Here is a 9,347-nt window from a genome sequence, read left to right as displayed (position 1 = left end):
CCAACTGTTGCTGGATGGCAGTCATAAATGCTTGCTGTTGCTGAAGCATTTGTTGCTGGAAAGCTTGTTGGGACTGCTGGATTATTGTAGCAACATCTCCCGGTGTAATGACCGGTGGAGGGTCCGGGAGTGTAGTCATAGGTGGGTTCCCATGTGCCCCACCCTGACCAAGGGTCTCTGGAGGTAGTGGAGGTGAGGTATGCCCCACAGAACGGGACCCCCTGGGATTTTGTGGTCGACCGACCCGACGAGGACCCCGCGAGGTACCTCGGGCATTACTACCGGATCTAGTACGTACCATCGTATCCCTGTACCTGGAACACATCACACACCATATTGATTAAACACCATAGAATTGATTTAGGCACACAATCATATGCCATTACATGAGGTGTTGTAGTGTATGATAGCCTGTAAATAATCATAGCTCAATTCCATGATACAGGCAAAGTCCACAACAGACATGCTAATGGTCCCACTTGACCATAGCATACTAATCATAGGAATACATCCATAGTGACAATCAATGAAATCATTGCTAGAATGAGAGAAGGAAACAAGAAAAGAAGAAAAATCTTTAAAATTCCCCAACTGCCATAACCGGTGGGCTGAATCGGCGGGTAGGAGCCCGCCGGTTATACCCGCCGGTCTTTACTGCCTTAACCGGCGGGTGGCACCGGCGGGTAGGAGCCCACCGGTTATACCCGCCGGTTTTTCCCATGTTAAAACACGAACAGGGCCCTACAGACCCTGTTCAGTCTTGTCTCTTTCCCCATCTCCTTCCTCTTTCTTCCTTTCTTTCTTGGGCGATCTTGGAGGTCTCCTCGGCGCTTCCACTCGCGAGTCTACTCACCCACTCGGTACTTTAGAGAAGAGTCAACTCATCTTCATTCAAGTAAGTTCCTCCTTTTTCCCTTTTCTCAGAATTTCCATTTGGGTGAAATGCATGTATAGACTTTGCCTTAGGTTGTCTTTCCATATTTTTCACCATAGAACAGTCTTTCCATGTGTTTATGATGATTCTACTGTAGTCATTCATAGTTTATAGGAATTTCATCCCTTCATTTGGAGAAAACCCCAATTTGTGCCCTAGGTTTCCAAATTTTGGGGTTTCTTAAATTTTTGATCCTTTTCTCCAATTGATGATTCCATTATGATGCATTTCACTTGCTTTGTGCTTAACATGCTTTAATTTGCATAGATTATCCATTGTGCTTGGAATCCCCATGTATTTTCATGAAAATCCCTATTTTTGGCATTGGTTTCCTTGATTTTCCTCCCATACATGTACTCATGGAACTCCATAGTCTATTTGGGGTATGTTCTTGCATTTCCATCATCCCACTACTATGGCATTTCGTTCTAGACCTGGGGTTTCAAGCTTTTACATCATTGTGAATGAGTTGGTGCATTGGAATCGAATCCTCCCATGTTATTTATGCTCTTTCCCCTTTTTTGTTGTCATTTTACCGTCTTGGCATGTTTCTATGCGTTGTCAACTACCGTGCTTCATGTCATAAGTTTCCTATCGTTCCTAGATTGTCGCCGTTCTGTTTTGCATGAATTTGGTTTTGGACTTCCCTTTCTTAACGCTGCTGTCTTTTCCTTTCTGTACTAACCCTTACTTTCTTTTCTTATTGCCAGGATGTCGTCACGCACCGGCAAAGGACCATCTTCCTCTGGCGTTAGACGTAAGACCACCGCTTCTAAGCGGAAAAGTGCGGAGACCATCTCTTCAGCCCCTCGCACAGGGAGACCTGCACCTGCCCAGTCTGACCCTACAGACTATGATGAGGAGCACTTCCTCAGTGCCGAGGCCGCAGCCAACTGGCCCAACTTCCTGAAGGGGTCAGTGTTGATGGAGAAGACCGTGGTAGTCGAGGACTTCCACAAGGCCAGGCTTCAGGAGAGGTTCTCAGCATTGGGCTAGGACTCTATTCTTCATGTGGACCGACCATGCTACGAGCAGCTCGTCCGTCGGTTCTACTGTAACTTGGAGGTGTCGTATCCGTACGGGGAGTTGACCATCAGCAGCTTGGTGAAGGGAGTGGATATCCAGCTGACAGTAGGCACCTTGTCCAGTATCTTGGGTATATCGGCGGTGGGGCACCGATACTACAGTCCCCCCAGGGGTAGGCCTCAGGGACCATTCATGAGCCTGGAGACACCGGACTTCATCTACGAGACCATCTGCGGCAGCAGCAGTCGCCCAGAGTCCGAGACATCCTTCTACTCTGAGGTTCGTCTATTCGCCCGGTTGATCCAGTTCAACCTGCTTCCCAGAGGAGGTCATCGGAACCAGATGGGTTTCATGGCGGCTTTCATTGCCTTCTGCATCTTCACGGCCGCAGAGGGAGGCGGCGAGCACTTGTGCCTCCCCTACATTATTCTCAGAACGATGGAGCACCACACTTCCCACCCAGAGGATGGAGGATTCCCTTATGGCAGGATCCTCACTAGGATCTTCGAGTTCTTCGGGGTGGATCTGAGCGGTGAGGAGGGAAAGACTCCGGCTGATAGGTTCGACCGGAGGAACCTCTTGAAGATGGGTCTTCAGACCCTCATGGATTCACCTCCTAGATCAGGAACTCAGAGAGGTAGGGGTAGGAGGGCTGCCCCTATGGAGGATGTCCCCATGGAGGAGGAATCCAGTGAGGAGGATGAGGACTACGTTCCTCAGGACGAGGAGGAGGATCTGATGGGTTGCAGCATCCCTGAGGAGGCGCCTCAGGAGTCGAGAGGTCCTGGTCCTAGTTCTTCTAGAGCTACAGCCCCACCACCTGGGAGTGGTGCTTATGACTTTGAGGGCATGTCGTCCTCTATGCGGGCCTTACAGGATGGCCAGGTTCAGATACTGAGGCGGCTGGACGAGATTGCCTCCAGGCAGACCACCTTGGAGGATTCCTTCCTTAGGCTGGGTCAGGACTTGGACACCAGGGCCAACGCTATCTCAGCAGACTATGGCCGGCTTCGGAGGGAGGTACGGCTGGTGAATGCGAGGTTCGATTATTACGATCACCGCTTCGACGTCAACTCCAGGCCCCCAGCGAACGTGGTGATCATCGACGACGATGACGACGACCAGTGAGGGCTTGGCTCGCCCACACTAGCTGTTTACCCGTTTTCTCCTTTTTTGTAGACATTGTATATTTATTTATTCTCATTCCTTGTATATGTATTGTAACTGGTTTCATTTATGGAATAAAATATCTTTGGATAGTGGATTTTTGTGGTGATTTCATATGTGGAGTGCTTGTGTGATTTTGTTGTGGTGTATTGTGCCATCTGTGATCTTTGTTATATTTATTATCTGTTGTTTATCAGGTATTTGTGTAAAATTTTTGGAAATCCCATTTTACGCCGTTATGCTGCCGAAATTTCGTCGAAATAGTACTTTATAGGTTATAGTTCCAATCTAATTACCTTTTATCTACACTCACGCATGCCATGAATGCAACTTATAATATAACCCCATTTTTATACTTCCTTTCTTTGACTTTTAATCTTTAAAGCTTTTATATTAGCCCAACCCCATTTTCCTATTATAGAGTCTACGGGATTCTAATGGTATGCTGTGAGTGGAGCAGAGCATCACCGCTCTGATACCACCGTTTGTCACACCCCGTTCACACTGAACTGGAGCGGTGACCGAGTTAACACCGGTTAACCCAAACCTGCCAGGATCATCAGATACTGTATTCCACCACAGCATACACACACTAACATAAATTCATCAGATCAGCGGAAGACTAAGTTTTTACCTGTGAATAAATCTCATATACTTGATACCCGAATTGTGATACAATAAATATATACATTTGGGCCCGAAGGCATGATATATACACAAAAAGAATAAAATTCAAATATCAAGTATATACAGGAAGTCATCAAAAACCATCAGAGTACACAGCTCGGCTCGGTTTCAAGGCTGGAGCTCAGCTCGGCATCAGGGTTGTGCCCAGCTCGGCATCATATAAAAGAGCTCAGCTCGGCCTCGGAAGTGGAGCTCAGCACGGCCTCCAGGGTGGAGCTCAGCTCGGCCTCAAACTGCTGTCCTGCAGCACAGCTCTCGCACGAGCAGCCTACGCCGTGCTCAAACTCCTCAGGGGTCCACCAGTCCTCTTCAGAAAACTCGACTGTGGGACCCATCCCCTGTTCCTCAGATGTATGACCTGCAAAATCATCTAAAAAGGGGGTGTACACGTGGAATGAGCTCACTAGCCCAGTAAGTAGAGAGGTGGACCACACACCACAGTCCACACATCACAACACATCATATGCACTACATGCCATGCTATACATTTTAATTCACATCCACCTAAGCAACATTACTAAGTCTTTGGTTTTAGTGCTACTACAACCACAGTGCGCGTATACTCCGGGTACGAGCCGCGAACTCCCTCCCGCGATACGCCCATAGGGCTGTTGGAGAAGTCCCACCGTGAGTACTCGGAAAAGTAAAGACAATGCCGTCCACCGGCTCTCAACAGAAATGTAAATAACTGAAATAAAGGTGCTGACTCCAGCAATTTAAAAGCAGTACGATTGGCCCTCTTGAATGTACCACCGGGGTTGCCGGTTGTCCTACATGACTCGCCGGGCGTAATGCCTAACCACCACAGTGTCCGACAACCGCGACCCCTGCTTCCCCCCAAATGGCAACCCAACACCTTAACCCCTGTTGGGAAGGGTCGTAGCACGGGATGGTGAGAATCCTAATACCGCATGCTCCTATATGTAGTACAACTGCATAGTGCCTCCGTGTCCCATACCACGGGCCACCAATGCATTCGTTTCCAAGCCGACCACGGCATCTAGTCTATCAATGCATTATGCAACATGATGTCCACATTCAACATATAAACATCTCATTCAATTGGCATTTGAAAAGTAAACATAGCATATATGCACATCAATGTGTGGAATGACTAATCTATATAGCATATTCATGATGACATGACTAGATTAGATATAGTTATATGAATGCCAAACAAATGCGTTGAAACAAGGCCAAACGTCCTCTCTCCACTTACCTGTAGCGTACAAGGATTCCCGTTCGGTACGGGTGAGATCCGGAGCGAATCGGGTAGGATTTGGTGAACCTAACATAATTGAGAGGAGTTAGTACTTCACCATTTTAGAATCAAAATTAATGAAATCCGATGTCAAAATCGTGTTTAGAACGTCAAAAGAAGGCCACACGTCCGATTTGGGTTCGATCGGACATAAGGATCACCTTCGGGGCCACACAGGTGGGTCAGACAGGTGGGCTGTCTACCCACCGGTTATACCCACCGGTTATGACCAGCGGGTAGGTACCCGCCGGTTATACCCACCGGTTGTACCCGCCGATTTGGCCAGGGACCCCCGCCTTCTCAGGTGGGTACCCTCAGGCGGGTAGGTACCCGCCGGTTGTACCCACCGGTTTTGGCGGGAAAGACCTTGTTTCTTCCCCATTTTCTCCATTCTTTGGGGAATCAAATGGGGCTTTTCCCCACCCATTCTTTACACCTTCAAGGTCCTATAGGATGGTTCTAACCTAGATCTAGGTTAGATTCAAGTGAGGGAAACCATCTTACCTTCTTTGCCCAAAAATGACTTCAAACCCTTCAAATCACTTCCAACTCACAATGCTTCTTCTACCTTGTCAATATCTCTTCAAATCCTTCAAGATCAACACATAAATCACCTATTAAACCTTAGATTCATCATTTCAAAAGGTATTTACAAGATCTCAAGAAACCATACTCGAATCAAGGGTTTAAAGCTTGGGTATGGTGAACGTTCATAAAACCCAACTTTTCTTACCTCCAACTGTAGATCTAGAGTTGAAGATTACTCTCTCGGCACCGGAATGGCAAGATCTAGCTTCGGCGCCACTGAAATCCTTCCTTTCTTCCTCTTCCTTTCTTCTTCCCTTTCTTTTCTCTCTCCTCTTTACTTTTCTCACCAAACGTACAAGGATAATAAATGGAAAGAAAAGAAATCATAAAGCCTTATATACTATTCCTAATTAAGTGAATAGTCTTGGATGGGTCACTCAGGTGGGTGGGTGTACCCACCTGTCCTACCCACCTGAGAGCCAAGACTTGGGATTTTGACAGGGTTCGGACCTCGGCGCGAACCCCACCCCAAGCATACGATGTAGCATACGTATATACCTTAAAATATGGATATAATACCTGTTTTATCCGTACATAGCCTTATGGTAGGTGCACGTACACGGTTTGGGCACTCCCGTCTCTTCTGGCACTGGCTCGGACTTGTCGGGCCAGCCGGTGTTTAAGGTCACCCGTGCCATCATAGCCCATAAGGAACCCGCTCTAATATCCTCTGGCTTGGTTCCTGCATGGTTAAACCAGTTCAATCGCGAAATCAGACCGGGCTTAAGAAGCGGGGTATTACAGATCATCTCTAACAAACCTTGCAAAACTTAAGCCAATCCAGCCGTTGCTGTGGCTGCTGGCCCCATGTCCTGCGGCTGTGGCCTATTTCTTTGATAGCTATTGTCTTTACGCTAGGGATTTATAGCTCAAGGGGATTTGTGAGTTCATGGAATTGGAGCAGTATGATGACCCATACAATTGTGAGATCAGGCTGGTTAGTTCGCTTCATTTCTCTTGCATGGTCTAAAATTGTTCGAAGAAATTATGAAAAATACTAACAGAATGAGCACAAAAGAACGACTAACTCATGCAAGGGGGTAGCACCGTTGGTGAGCAACGAACTTTATGTGTTTATGATGTACCAAAGTTGATGTTTGCTTTGGATAAATATCGCTGTACAATATTCTATTAATATAGGTGGAAGAGATGATCAACATTGTATTCACTTCCTATAAAACAGAACATCTAGTGAGAGTTATCTAAAAACTTATTATGAATATATAATTTATATTTTAAAATTTTTCACATCCACTCACCGATGAAGATTCTCTGATATTGGTAACTCAACGGATTAAGAATTTTAGAGATATCCATTTTCATACCTATGTCCATTGTGTAATTTTGACAAGTGGAAGGAATGAAAAATAATGAAAATTTCTATCACTTGGCGATTAATCTCACATGGACTATCCTTATGTGTGATGTTGGATAAGCTATGAGATCACCCTTTTCGATCACACTACTTGGCTTGATCACAACTACTAATTTTAAAGAGAATCAATATGAGAAACGCTAATCATACTATTAAATTGAGAATTCATAATTGAGTTGGTTCATAAAGGGAGGAAGAGAGTCTCTCCTCCATTATAGTTTCATCATTGAGTGAATTTCTTTCATCAGGTAATGACGGGTTCAAGAATTGCATTTCATTGGTGGATTTTGCTGTTGTGAATATCAAGTTAATCCCAATCTCTATCTATTATTTGATTTGTAACGAATGCGAGGAGATGCTTAGGATAAATATTGATATGGTAATCTACATATCTTTTTTTAAGTAGAAGATCAAAAAAATATTATATTATAAAAATAAAGATGTACAAAATTTAATGTCCAGGAGTCATGATTCTAAAACTCAAATCAGATCAGTCAATCTAACTAGGCTGGATTGGATCGGAATTGGCCTTGTCCGATCCCCAATCCGATCCCATTGGGTAAGACCCAAAGGTTAAAACGTAATAAAACTGATTTTTATTAAAAAATAAATAGGGGTAATAATCTATCTGATACCATCCCATCTGAGCCGATCTAGATTGATGTTGGATCATTGTCTGCCTTGACCAATCCTAAGATCCATCCCAAGTTTTAGAACCTTATCAGGCATACCAAGACGGGAAAATACAAATCAATCTCAAGAATCCAACTATGATATTGCCATCAGCAGACCAAAAGATGATACCATTATCTAAAAGATTTACCTTCAACATTACCATCAACAGAATCCTTGAAAAAATAAGAGGCTAGGCAGCTTCCCTAGCTGTCCAGAAACCCCATCTCTCCCTCTCCTGCTGAGGTGAGCGTGTTGTCCATGTCTCTTGCACAATACAATCCTACTTGCACAGCGTGCCAGCTTGTCTGTATGAGAAACGTTGTTCTCTTCTCAAATGTGTGCTGTACGTGCCCATGGCTTCACCAATATCTTCTCTCCTTTGTGCATTGCAGCATTAGCCAAAGATAACATGGCCATGCTTATTATCTTCTGATTAATTTATGGACTAATGGTATATAACTGCAGAAATATTCTCAACACCCACTTGTTAAGAACACATTAGTAGAGTTATATTGTCTAATCAATGGTTCCTCCCAGTTTATAGAAAGATAGGAACTAAAGTTTGACCTTAGAGAACCGCGCTCCAGTCCTTAATTGACCCCTGAAAAGAAATATTCTAAGAAAGACTACCAAGTCATACATATTCATCAAACCTGCAAGCCAGTATTGGTTATAAATGAATAAAAGAACTGTATAAATCTTATTCTCATTCTCAGTGTATCCTACATAAAGTTGTCTTAAACCATTTTCATAGGGGGTGTCAAAACCTAGCCCGATTCGATAAAACCAATCGAAACCGACCGATGAAACTAGAACCAAATCAAACCGATCATTATTGGATTGGTTTTGGACTGAGGTATGTTGGGACCAACTGAAAACCGGTCCAAACCGAACCGACCAATTACCAAACCGAATAAAACCGATAAAAAAATAAATGATTATGAGATTATAAATTGGGGAATTGACCATCCATTTTTTACAATATGAGAGAAATTTTTTTATTGTAAGGTGAATTGTTACAAATCATTAAATATTAGGTTATGAATAGAGAAATTGATTTGTAAATTGTAATAATGCTTCCATTGATTTCTTTGTTCACTATAGAAAACTAGTCGGATATTTAAATGAATGATTGGATAATATGGTTCATTTTGTGATTCCAATATTAGTTATCTTTAGTAATTTGTTATCCATTGGTTTTAATATTAGTTATATTTCCCTTACAATGATAAACCATGATTTAATCATAAATTTAAAGTTTTTTTTTTTTTTTTTTTTTGGGGTCAAATCTTGTCATTGTAAGTGATGAATGTAAGATTCATTATGGTTCAAGCCCAATAATAAGCCGATCTAAACCAATATTAAACCGATATTGAAAAATGAAAATAAACCGAAACCATACCAGACTGAAACCGAAACTGACCGAAAACCGAAGTTCCTTAATGAATTGGTTTTAGTCTCCCTCATTCCTAGACCGAAACCGATTCAACCTGACCGAAACCGAATCAGACCGTCCAATTGACACCCTTGATCTTCAGATGCATCTCAATTTCAGTTTCTATCTTTAGAGAAGAAGCAATTGTCCCTATCTACCAAAGAAGAGAGAAGGATACTAAGATTTTGGGTTGGCGTAT

Source organism: Macadamia integrifolia, chromosome 3 (assembly GCF_013358625.1).
Source record: "Macadamia integrifolia cultivar HAES 741 chromosome 3, SCU_Mint_v3, whole genome shotgun sequence".
NCBI lineage: Eukaryota > Viridiplantae > Streptophyta > Magnoliopsida > Proteales > Proteaceae > Macadamia > Macadamia integrifolia.
This window is presented reverse-complemented; position numbering follows the sequence as displayed.